This window comes from Odontomachus brunneus, unplaced genomic scaffold, assembly GCF_010583005.1.
Source record: "Odontomachus brunneus isolate Ranch 3 - 2012 unplaced genomic scaffold, Obru_v1 Obru_scaffold_011, whole genome shotgun sequence".
NCBI lineage: Eukaryota > Metazoa > Arthropoda > Insecta > Hymenoptera > Formicidae > Odontomachus > Odontomachus brunneus.
In genome coordinates this window covers 1,964,494-1,978,127 of record NW_022639461.1, presented here as the reverse complement: position 1 = coordinate 1,978,127, position 13,634 = coordinate 1,964,494, and the positions used below count along the sequence as shown (strand labels likewise).

Genomic DNA, 13,634 nt, shown 5'->3' with positions numbered 1-13,634 from the left:
ACTGATATGATATTCGTAATCAGCGCATCAAAATACATAATAATACTGAGTTTAAAAAAATCAGGGGTGAGTACTTTTCGGAACTACACCCGAAAACTGTAACAGAGATCTCTTGCGCGAAATCTGCTCACTTTTGAAAAATAACACGTGCAAAAAAATGAACGCGTTCTAACACGAAATCGTCCGACAACGATTTGTTCGTTGCATTTACGAATGCAGTGATCGATCGAACGAGTAATCGTAGTTGTCCAGCCGGGCAGATTTCAGAGCAACAAGTCGCGCGATACGTTACACAGATAAGGTTCGATCGACCACTGCAGTGCTTAAACTTTGACGAATATCCACTGACTCTATTGAGACTCTATTCGTCTCGCTATTTATTTATAGAAAGCACCGCGCTTCCGATCAACACGTTCGCAGACGCAATTCGTAGCGGAAATTATTACGCTGTTCACAATAAGATATATGTAAAGGCTCTGCTGATGCACAACTGGAGTGAGAGAATGAAGGCCTAGAGGAGCCATTCGCGAACGTTAGTGCGTTAGTGTTAAATTTATACTGTGGACAGAGATGAAAATGATCTAATCTGACTCGGGCAACTTATTCGATAAATCACGGTAAATCGCTCAGTATAATTTTGCAGAGCTAGTGAAATGGTAATCTAGAAAATAATTATGGAAATAGAAACATTTTTACACAAAACTCAAAAGGAGAGCATTTAGCTTTTGAGGTAAGTAAAACACTTTATTTAACTATTTTCCAAAAAAATACTTGAATACTACTGTATATTAATATACTATACAGGATGTAAAATTAAAGCTATTATTTCTAAAACTAAGCGAATTATAAAATTTTTTCTATCAACCGTTTAGCATCGAAGGTAACATCATTTGATGAAGTAAATTTTTTACGTGGAGCCTCGTTAAGACAAATTAAAAAATACTTTGATTTTGTTAACTGTCGATATAATAGCTTGCACATAATACCTTTATCTTTACGCCCTGTATATAGAGCATATTATAATTATGAAAATCGTGTCACGTGCGCTTGACACTGCCAAACATTATTCCCCTCTCACAGTACAAATTTAATTTCGCACATCCGCGAATAGCTCTCATAAGCCTTAATTCTCACACTCTAGTTGCGATTTATAATGCAAAACACACGTGCAACACGTCGGGAGTTTCGTCGCGATGATTTTTGCACAATTTGCAGAGTCGCGAATGAATAAGAGTGAATAAGCGCGGGAAGGGGCGGGTTGAAATTTCTGCTTCGTTGCGAACGCTGCTGCTGCCGCCGTTGTTGCTCGACACCGCGTTAACTTTGAAGCCGCGGTGAAATGCGGCAATCACAACGTAATCCAAGGACCGGCACGGTCGAATTTTAATACGGCCGGATTACATATTTCGCGACGGACGCGACCAAGTCCGACGCGGAGGGCACGGATGGACACCCAATTACGGTCGGTTTAGATTCGGTCATTACGGCCAACACACGACGCAACCGGTCACGCTAACGCTACGAATCCCAGTTCTCATTAGGGAGATCGATATCAGAGCCCCTGGCCTATTATTGTTTACCGAGCGTGACAGGTCTATATGCAATTTACGGGAAATTGTTCGCGAAATCTCAATTCCGAGCGCGTCCGTTGTTAGAACTTACGATCGTTCGCGTAAACGCATCGGGCACGATGTGACGTGACAGCGAAAGAATTCCAATAATTAATTAGAAACAGTCGAATAGCGTTATCCGCAAATCAGAAGCACACTCAAGCGCCTGTCGAACTCGTGTCGTTGTATCTTTTTTGTATTTGCGATAAGGTACACATTGGCAGTTGACAATTGATCCTCCGTTTCTTTCATTTTACTTTTCTGCGTGCGAAACTGCACCGTCGTGTATATTGTTACGTTCCATGTCGCAAATTGGAAAGTAAATTGGAAATGTAACATCTATTATCACACACAAAAGCATTCTTCTTAAGAAAGCAGATTACTCTGTTTGCTTTCCTTTCTTTGAGTCACAGTTATCTCTAATAAAGAATATTTTTTATGTATACTTTTCTGTGAGTGATTTTTTTCTTTTTAATTACATAGACAAAGTTATTGTCTTATTTCGTGTAAGAAGAGAAGAAATGGATCTCTGTACGGGGTTAATTGGCGACTGTTTTGTCTTTACGTTTCACGATGAGGAGACGCGTCGCGGCGCGAGCGAGAAATTACAAAACACAGCGTGGTCGTAATGTCAATAATAATTCCTGTCGTTGTGCGGTTATACGTGAGCGAAATTACAACGGCGTGACGACGTGACGCATAAAATCGACGATCATGGGGGCTTTAAAGGGATGAAAAAAGATGAGAAAACTGGTATAACGATCGTATTTCGCTCCTCTCTCCTCTGCCACTCTCTTTTCCTGTTAGCATAGTTAATATCCGATGGACGTGAACGAGACCCGTCTCAGAAATCGCCCGGGACGAACGGGTGCTACGTATCGAGCAAAGAAGAACGCGGGCTTTGGTGACGAGATCGCGAATGGGGGTGGAGGGAATCAATGAGGATGGCGACGCCCGTCCGGGGCGCCGATGCCTGGCTACGCGTCGAGACGCTTCTCAAGTTCGCACGACGGTCACGCAAACATTCGCCGTCCCGTGAAGGGAAAAGAAAAGGACGAAAAGGAAGAAGAGTCGAGAAGAGTTGGCGTCGATCTCGCGGTAACACTGGCCGAGTAGGAAAATAAAAACGGACGGCGTCGCAATTAAGATTGGCCGGTGAAGCGAGTGACTTCGTTTGCAATCTGATCAAGAACGATTATCTTTCGCGTTGCTCTGCATACGGAAGCACGCACACACGCACGCACGCACAGTCAAGAGCGAAACCGTTTAAACATCCTTCTTTCTTTCATGACAACATCTTTCTTTTTGAACTTAGGAGCCCATCCATTTGTCACATTTGGAAATCATTACTCACGGACTTGCGCGGTAATCAGTTACGACAGGAGCCGAATTGACAATACGTAGTGCAAAAATAAATTTTACCGAGGCAATATGAAAACGTGTCAATACATCCGAGAGTATTCCGCATTGAAAAGTTATTCTAATATTTGGAACCAAAATATTCGATACACATGATTTAGTTGGCAATACCGCGTGTTTTCTGCTTGTATCAAATAGAATACATTAGCGAGAAAGCAGAACAAGCGGAAATTCAATTTTTAGTTGCAATCGCAAATATTCGGCTAATCCCGTTTTAACCAAATCTTGCACCAAATTTTCGTTTTGACAATAACATTATTTTTTCAACGCGGGTTAAACAATAGTGGTGCTCGAAGAATTGCAAAATCTTGTGCTTCGAATTTAAGAGACATCTTACGAATAGCCTAAACTGAAAGTCCAAGAAAAATGTAAATATGAAAGTAATGCGAGAGAGAGAGAGAGAGAATTAGAGACAGTATTACTTTCATACCTACATTTTTTCTGGATTTGCGGTTTGGATTGTGCCATCGGATGTCTTTTATATATTTGAAGCACAAACTGCACCGGCGCAATCCGAAATACTCTCGGAGGTATTAACGCGATTTCACATATTGACTTAACAAAAGTTACCTTCACATCACCTACTGTCATCTCGGCTGCTGTGTCACAACCAATCACCGCGCAAATCCGTGAGCAATGCAGGGATGGGATTTCGAGGATGGAACCGCATCAATAAATATATGACAATTGACACATAGAGAGCTTCGATTGTCAAAGCGTTGCACGTACGTGACTTCTCTCAATGTGCATGTCAATTGTCATATATTTATCGGTGCGGTTTCGTCCTCGAAATCCCATCCCTGAAGCAGTGGTCCTCGAATGTGACGACTACGACGGGTTACCAACTTCACGAGAGACAGAGAGAGAGAGAGAGAGAGAGAGAGAGAGAGAGAGAGAGAGAGCGAGAAAGAAAAAGCGTTTAAATGGTTTCTCCCTCAACTGTACAAACCGTACACAAACGCACACACAGAGCGCGTGAGGGCGCATGCATGATTCCACGATATACTCCGCTTTATATTTTCCATCGAGCGAGTTGCATCCTAATCTGCATCCGCACTGGATAGCGATGCAAATCGCACGCATGCAAATGGTAACAAGATAGCCGCGCGGCGAGAGCGCAACGTCATATCGAGTGCGGGGACAGAAGTACATTCGCTGCGTATAGGAATGAGACACAAATCCACGGCTTTGCCCGCGTCGCGCTTTATTCATCGGTAGCCGTCGATTGTTTCTGCTAATTGCGAGCGCGCCGTGCACCGTGCGACTCCTAATCTCGCGGATTCTCTCTCGGCACGTATCCTGCACGCGCACGTGATACGCGGCACATATTGCAAGCGGCTTAATGCAAGGCGCTCTCCGTGCGCGGAATGCGATCGGGCGCGGAATAAATCCGGGACGCGCGTAAGTGTGAGTGAGAAGCGGCGCGGAATGAAAAAGTTCCGAATGAACGATGCCTCGAGGCGATTCGGCGAATCGCGAATTTCAGAAAGCGACTTTCGTTCTGCGTGGCTTCCGCGCGCGTTTCGCGAATGCCGACGGTGCAACGCGTTGCCGCGGAATACTTTGAATTCGTGGAATGATAATATATCGCAATAACTTTAACGGCGTCTCTCCCAAACAGCGATCCCTTCGTCGACGTACAAACATGTTTCCTTCGACACGCTTCGGAATGCAGTTCAACGTGAAAATTTGTCCCTGAGTAATTCTCATAAGACAGATCTTTTAATTTAATTTAATTTAATTTAATTTTGAAAAATGTCAAAAGAAAAGTGTCCAAATCATCTCGTAAACAAATGCGTTAAGCTTGGGCGAATTAGTTAACATTAATTAGATCAAAATTTATTAGTCTCTTAAATTGTTTGCATTATGTCTGGATATGTACGTGGATTATGATTATTTTATTACACAAGACGTAAAGTAATTCTGACAATTTTCTGACACTTTTTGTTACACACACACACACACACACACACACACACACACATATATATATATACACAAACGCGGTGTATAGGTAGAACTCATCAAAAACTGCACACAGAATTCCTCTACCATTCCGCAAAAACAACCACGTAAAATTTTAAGTTATTAATCAAAGAAGATCGATGAATGATCACGTGTGATAAATGTTAAGGTTTTGTTCAAACTCAATGTATACGTAAATTACTTTAATAATTTGCACGACGATATCGTTGAAGTATGATGAATTATTCGAACAGTCTTCGTGTAGGTATCGTAAAAAAAGTTTGCGCTTAAAATCACACGCTGCCGTCCGCGACGGCGTTGCATCTATCGAAATATTCGGTCGCGGCCATTTTTGTCCGAAAGACAAAATGGCGAAGCAGCCGCCGCATGAGCGCAATTATACACGAATCGTGCTGGTGATAATGCAGTTAACGTAAAGCATCTATGTAATTAGTTTTATGGCACAGTGAACCCGAACGCGCGCTCATTAAATCGTAAAAGAGTTATTTATCGTTCGTTGAAACAATCAGTGGAGTGTCCTCGGACGTTGAACGGCACAAAGGCCGCGCAACGCTCCCTGGATGACCCGAATAATCGAGTGCCCGGATAACCCCGATTCGCGACCGATGAAGAACCACGTGGAAGTAGGATAATAAGAGATTTTCAGGCGGAGAGAGAGAGAGAGAGAGAGAGAGAGAGAGAGAGAGAGAGAGAACACTTCCAGGCTCTTCCGAGGGGCAGCGCGGTCGCGCGCTCAAACGAGATCAGAGCGAAGGTCCTTGAGAGCGATCGCCTCCTGCGCGGATGCGGTGAACTTTAACGAGAATTTTAATGCCTGCCATCACCAGGTCGAGGAGTCGGGAGCGCGGACTTTTCGAGGAAAAAAGGAGCCGCGAGACAGCGGGGGCGTAATTATGGCTACGCCGATCTCCGGTTATTTATTTGCTCTGCGCTTTTTCAGCCCGGCGCGAGCGAGAAGCACCCGCTCGCTCTCGCCATGCTTTAATTAACATGTCCCGGCTCCAATACACATTCTCGACACTTGGTGTATATTTCAAGCGAGGCGTCTTCGTCTTGTTTTCTTTCTTCCTCATCCTCCCTCTCCTTCCTCGTCGGTGCAGGTGTAAAAGTGAAGCTTCATCCTGCCTCGTTTCTTCTTCGCCGGTGTATCTTAATTCCCTCACTTTTCGCCCACTCGGCGAACTTGACGTTCTACTGCGCGCGATAACACGCTTGCACCGGGCGCGGTTATTTTTAACGAGATCGCCAGGTGTTAAACGTGTTTTCTTAGTCTTGGTCTCCTCGGGAGAAATTAATCGATCGGATTATGCACGGGGACGACTTGTGAGCTGGTTGGCAAGAACGATTGTCACTTCGCCTCGCTCTCCCCCCGCCGAGGCGAATTTCCTTCGGTCGTTAATTAAGTACACATCGAGATGAAGTTTCGGGAGCTTTCCTCGCGATCTTTTCCTCCGTTCTTTCGCCGGTACGAAACCCTCGTAGGACGTCGAGGGACAGCGTCATTCTGATTGGGAAAAGTAATTGGAGCAATTTCGCTAATGCACACCCGGGCCGAATATAGCTTCAGGCCCGACACGGCTTCGTTTCCACTCACCCGCTCGCCCACACACATAATTGATTGTGCCCGATTCTTTTGACTGCCTGAGCATTCGCGTTGAGGTCTTTATTATAGTATATACGTTGTCCGTGTGATTCCTTCGCTACTTCCGCTGAAAGGTGGTTAAAAAGACAAGGAAAAAGGAAACCTTCGAAGCTCGAATGGTTCCCTGCATAAGTGCCTTACTCCATATTTTATGAGGGAAGATCAGAGAGAGGAAGGGAGGTTAAGCCGCCCTCGCGAAGCCAGAAAAACGGATTGGTCGTGACGGGATATGCGGAGCGACCGCTTGAGTTAAACTCGACGTGGGGGTGCCGGCAACTTACGCGATGACAACGCGATTTCCTTTACGACTTATTACGAGTTGCGCGCGCGCGATACGAGCGCGTTTTACAACAAAGTTTACGAACGTCATCGGATAACGATGCCGGAGAACGCGACGTCGCGGAACGACGTGGTGGCAGCCAAGGGTGCGCAACATGGCGAGGCGATAAAGTCGCGCGAAGACACGGCGGGGCGCGACCCTCGAGTATATGCATAAACGCGAGTCGCGGGCTTATGGCGCGCATTATTTGCAAGAGAACGCCGTTAAATTGTATCACTCGGTTTATTCGTGTCCGGGCGAACGTCTGTGACACGCGACAGAGCGCAAAAGCGCTGCAAGAAACAAATGTGCGGTATATGCGCGCGTCCTTACCACCCCGAGGCGTATAAATTAACTCTGTCGCTCCCCGCCTCGGGTCCCATTTTCGCTTTTCAGAAACACGATTATTCCTACAATGCAAATCCCGTAGCTGTTGTACTTAATGTTGGAATATTTCACAGCCTTGCCGTTTGCCAGCTCTTAAACGGAGATTTTACGTCTATCGCGTTGAAATGAAAAATATCCGATACTTTGGTATCACGTTAATCCTGCAAATATCGTCAAACTTGAAGGATTAATGCAGAATCCAGAGAGAGATATATGTATATATATATTTAAAGAGCCTATTTTTCTATTTTGATACAAATAATTACTTATTGCCGTTTTTAGGCTTCGAGGCCGTGTTGAGGCTTCGAGAAGCGTTTATTCAAGAACTACTCAATAGTCGATTGTTAAATTTTTTATCTACATTTAAGTTTTACTTTTAGTTCCAATAAACAGTGCATTAATCATAACTTACTCAACTGCAAATGGAATATGTGTACGATAAATAAATATGAAATAACTAATATAGCTAAATAATACAACAAATTTTTCTTTTTATAACTCTTTGTTATTTTTATTTTTTTTTATTAAAGTTGGGGATTTTGATTTTAAAATTTGAATATATTAAAAAATGTAAAGATAGGAATTGTAAGACTAAGATAACGGTTGTTATATATGTTATGTAAACATTAATAAGGATCTAAATTAGATTTCTGGACATACTAACAAGTAAACCTATCCAAAAGGTATATTCCGATTTCTTTCTCATTTGACACAAATATAGAAGTACAAAAAATATTTAGGTCATATTTTTTCATTTTGGTCCACTTTGAATTTCATGAGCAGTTTATATTTTTTGATGTTCTCACTCCTATCATCAACAAGTACAACAAAAATGCATAAGACATAAAATTGAATACAAGATATAGTTAAATAATTTTAACAAAATCAGCATAGTTGAGACACAAACCATTCTAAATTTCTTTAGCCGAGATTCCAACCGAAATATTTCAAATCTGTGGTAAATTAATCGAAAATAGTTCAAATCTCGGCCGAACCGAAAAATTGTTTTTTATAAATAATTTTTTACATGTTTTGTTAAAACATTTTATTATTTATACAAATAATTTTACACATTTGATTTCATATTCATAATCAGCAAACCAAAAACGCCTATTCTTATATTAAATTTTATTTCTTATGCATTTTTGTTGCATTTATTGATGATAGGAGTGAAAACATTCAAAACTATAAACTGCCCGTAAAACTCAAAGTGGGCCAAAATAAAAAAATATGACCTGAATATTTTTTTGTATTTCTACATTTGTGCTAAATTAGAAAGAAATCGGAGTGTAACTTTTGAGTAGGTTTACTTGTAAAAGATTCGTATTTATGGGCTATTATTAAGGTGATCAGACGTCCCGATTTTTCACCCTTTATCCCGAATTTTTTCGAATGCTATTCGGGACACCAATTTGTCATCATTTTCAAATAATTTTCGGATCTTTTTATCCCCCTCCCCCCGCTTCACATTTATGAAGTGTCTCAAATTCAGGACTGGGAAATTTGATTACTATTATTCATATGTTTACATTGATATTTTATGTTATATGACATGTATTATTACAGATTTACCAATAGCTAGCTATAACGGAATTATTTAACAAACAATAACAGGTGGCAAATCTCGGCCTTATAATAAATTCTAAATCTCGACTTGGAATATCGAAAATGTCACGTATAATAAGTGATTTGACGCACCTGGAAATCTATGATGTATCATCCCGCCGGCGTCCTGCGCCCTCCGTCCTGGCTTCTCAGACTCAGCACTCTACTCTTGATTTCTTCGTCGCACAGGACACTCATCACCACTGACGCAAACACTCGCGATACGACGATTCGATCGGAGAAACGGGTGTTAATTAGTGCGATACCCACGAGAGTCCGATGACATACTTCAAAGTCGGCGGAATACATTTCTATCACCGGCGAGAAAATGTAAATAACGTACCGATACACATACTCCGCGCCGTGGTATGCGTATTGTTCGTCGGCTCGAGACGTAATGACTTGGTCTCGCGGGAAAGTATACAGCGCGCGAGAGTATCAAAACAATACGCGCCGTCGAAAGGGCAAAGTCACTTCCCGCCGATTGCGAGCCATCGTCGCCTGCTGATTAATGACAAGATACGCGACGTCGAAGAAATCGCAGCATTAACGCTCTCAAAATATTCCGGATTTTCGGGGTTATCAAATTATGAAATGATAAAATTACCAGGACGGTGAAACGCATAGCGTTGGAGATATTGGAAATGTCGCTTATAATGTTCGACGATCGACATCGATCAACACTCAATCGTTAATTAACGCCGCGTTTCCGACCGATTCGTATTTCACGTGACATCATTGAGCGCTCAGCTACGATGACAATCAGGACTCCAGGACGGATTACAGGACGCAAGAAAGCAGGCGAGGCTCTTACAACTCTTTCTTCTTTAATTCTTCGCAATTTCCTCTCAAATTCTATCGAATTTCTATCCCGAATAAAAAATAATAGTAAATATATCATGTAAAAAAGAAGTTTCTTATTGTATTTACCTATTTTTCAGATGCTTATTAGATCATTTAATATTTATTTATCACAATACTCCACCTACAATTGCGTAAATCGCATAATTAATTGTTTAATCACATTGTTTAATGGAATGAAAGATATTCAGAACAATTTAACCGAGTAAACTATATTGCGAGAGATAATAGAATATTAAGTGATTTTTTATATCTTTTTTCAAACTTCAACAAAACTGCAACCGAAGCAATGTAAGCAATCAAAGGACAATGATCATATAATGGATATTAATTATCCAAGTGGATATAATCCAAGTGGATTAATTATCCAAATGGATATAATGGATATTAATTATCCAAGTAATTAGAATTCGCGTAGATTTAATTCTTTTCGCGGAAAATTCTGTTTTTCGATCGAACGCGAGGTCGTAGGTAACGAGTACCTTCGACAAAAGGGTCGGACAGTGTCGATACTCGCAGTGTCCAGCGCGAGAAACGAATAAAGGTGTTGATAGGTTGTTAAATTCAAATAGCCGCAATCACGCGACGCTCACACGATCGCGCTACACGTGTGTGCGCGCAGTTCAAAGCAAGAAAAATCCATAAACGAACACTTTTGCCGGAAACGCCCGCTGCATAGATCCCTTTGGTATCAGCGGGTTTCGCGCGCAAACACGTCGAAATCGATCAGACGTATCCCGTCGATTGACGTACACGTACAAATAAACGGTTCGACATATGCGATTCGCCTCGATTATCTTGAGAGCGCGTTTCCGATAAATCACCGTCCCGCGCCTCGTTCCTTATTCGTATTTTTAGTAGGTTTCGACTTCACTTCCGCGAGACTGAGAAAGAGAGAGAGAGAGAGAGAGAAAATATATGTTTTTGGAGGTAGTCATCCCTTCGGATTGTACAAGCGTTGTAACAAGCATTTAAAGAAATAGCAGCCTGCATATAAACAGGTGTTGCAGATTACATCTAGTGAATAGACACATCGGGATCTTTCCACCGTAATCTTTCCTTCATAATTGCATAATTACGTAATTACATAATTATGATAATTTCTTAAGATACATCCACAAATAAACCATAGTAAAGGTTGATAGTGATATTGATTAAGGAGGAAAAAAGAGATGAACCAAGTGATGATCAGGTGATGAAATCGCGACACGTGTCACATACTAGTGTAGATCAAATCGTCTCGCGGGATTTAGGACGAATGTGTGGTTACAAGAGACAGAGAGCTCGACGATGAGACACAAGGGAGAGCTCGCCAGCGAGAGACGCAAAGCGGGAGATACAGGGACTCTTTTATACACCACGGATGAGCGTAAATGGGTGCTCTCCGCCGAGATGGATCTAGAGTACATCTCACTTCACGACGGATCGAGGGTCGTTATCTTTCCCGGAGGAGAGCGTGTCACCCTCCGCACGAGATCCTGCGAAGATTTAAAAATGTATGTTCTTCGGAGAGATTACCCGAGAACTCAGTCGCCGAGCGCTTCGGCTTTATTAATGCCGCGACGAGTAAAATATTGATAAATGACGGATACGTGTTCGTTATGAGCGATTAAAATAAACCGACGGTATCTTTCTCTCGGCTGGGATCTCGATGGAATACCACAAGCATCGTGGAATTCCGCCGTGTCGTGTACTGCAACTGTTCTCCACTACTTAACAGATTTCAAATAAATAGAACTTTGAAAGTTTAATTGCTGAGATAATTAACGTCGCGAAGTAAAAAGTTATAACGACCAAGTTGGAACAACAGCATCCTGTCACCCTTTTTCGCGCTAAGGGAGAGCCGACGCCAAGCTCGTAAAAGAGTCCATGGTTGAAAAGGGACGCAGTAAATCTTGAACACTCTATATAAAGCACCCACCCTGTATTCTCTTTCAGCCGGACATTCTTTGATCAATCTAGCGTCCGTTTTCCCTTGAAAGTTTGATTGGGTTCCATCTTTCTCCATAAAATTTTCATCAGGACTTTGAATGTCTCGCCTTAAAACTATTTTCTCAAGTTAAAATTCTGCCGGAGTAAGGCCCACGTGAAAGTCAGATATCCTCATCTAATTACGCGGTCCAAAGTTTAAAGTATGAAAATTGAACGAATTACCAATCATTTATGCCTCAATAATTGATCAAGGAGTCAGCGAATAAAAAAAAGTATAGAGAAGAAAAAAAATTGGAAATATGGAACAGAGTGGTAAAATATGAACCTAGACTGATTTCTTAAACAATTGTTGCGATACGATATGTGGCAGTAACCACTAAAATAAATGTAACCATTAAAATCTTCAGCCATCAAGGAGTTTGATGTCAGCACCACGTTTACAGTGTTTACAGTGTTAAGAGAAATCATTTCGTTTCCTTCCTGTTAAAATTTTTCACAAAGTAAGATTAAAAAATCTTGTTCCTGTCTTAATCGATAATCTACTATATTAGTTATGATAAACTTAAAAAATGTAGAGTAGACAATTATTTAGAAATATTTTTCTTACTTTCAGTAAGATTCGTTGAATTATTTGAAAAATAGCAATCAGTAACATGGATCATGGTCTTCTATATGCAGCAAGATATTCATTCCATATGGAACACAAAAAAATATTATGCTCTTTGAACAGTAAATTTTTTTCCTGATTATGAATATATTGTAAGAGATATATTTGTTGAACACTGCACGGAGAAAAATAATTTTGCTCTTTTAGCAAAATCGTCGTTGCTACTGCATATTCGTAGTGACATGAAAAAAATTTAGTTGATGTAATTAATTTCACAAATTATTCGTTATCAGAGCAGAAATAGTTTCGCTGCTAGGATGGAAAAAATTTGTTGAATGTATTTGTCCTAAAAGTCACGTTAATTTGCTATTGATGCAAAATAATGTATCCTTAACAAATTTATTTGTTATCGGAGCAAAACTGCAACTGCTTGTATAAATCCATCATGGTTCTTATAGCAAAATAATTTGTAGATTCAGTAAATTATATCCAGCAAATAGTACTCTTAGCAAATCTTTTTGCTGTCCATATAATAACGAAAAGATTTTGCTAGATCAGCAGAAAATTTGCTAGGCCAGCAAATTATTTTGCTCCGTGTGCTGACAGTTATTATATATAGTATTTTCAATAATTATCTACTTTGCGATTTTGAAATTTACCATAGCTAATATAGCAGCTATGTTTTTGCATTTATTGATTAAGAGGCAATTATCATTATTTAATATTAAGAGGCAATTAATATTATTTAATATTGAATTTTTGAAGCAAAAAAGTGGCTCATATTCTCACCTTCTCTCTCATGGAAAAATCTGAATCGCCCGATGCGATTCACAAGAATAATAATCGTCCGGGAGAACGACTGCTCATTACAGCTTCGGGAATTACCCGGTCGCCTCACGATCCCTGTTCGCCGTCTCTCGAGAGCGATACATAGGGGTGTAACGGAAGGAGTGGTAATTAGATGACAGAGACTCGAATTTATGGCTCGCGATTCCCCGTGCGTGTGCATCGCGTTCTCACCCGGCGAGAGATAATATCGCGCTCGCGAGTCGGCCAAGACGCGACCAGCGGAAAATGGCGAACGAGAAACAAAATTAGCGCGGCATAATTAATCCTTCGCGCTGTCGTTGCCCCTTTCGCGTAAATGAAGCGCGATCTCGACGATTTACGATGTCACTGCTGGACGTCGTATTAATTGCTTTACGCTCATGGAACATTTGTAGGATATTAACGATCGTCGCGCGCGAATTTTGTCGAGAAGCCATT

At 41.3% G+C, this 13,634-nt stretch overlaps 1 protein-coding gene across 8 annotated transcripts in view; it reads right to left on the bottom strand.

Annotated features, from left to right (window-relative positions):
- LOC116840780 (transient receptor potential-gamma protein) overlaps positions 1–13,634 on the bottom strand; it is a 131,992-nt gene that overhangs the window by 114,146 nt on the left and 4,212 nt on the right. For 4 of the 8 annotated variants that reach the window (XM_032807956.1, XM_032807957.1, XM_032807950.1 and 1 more), the window contains exon 1: positions 9,062–10,770. The exons of the other annotated variants lie outside the window; for them this stretch is intronic. The gene's annotated coding sequence lies outside the window, so the exon portion shown is untranslated. Of the gene's footprint in view, positions 1–9,061; positions 10,771–13,634 lie in introns of those variants that run through there. 8 annotated transcript variants of the gene reach the window in all.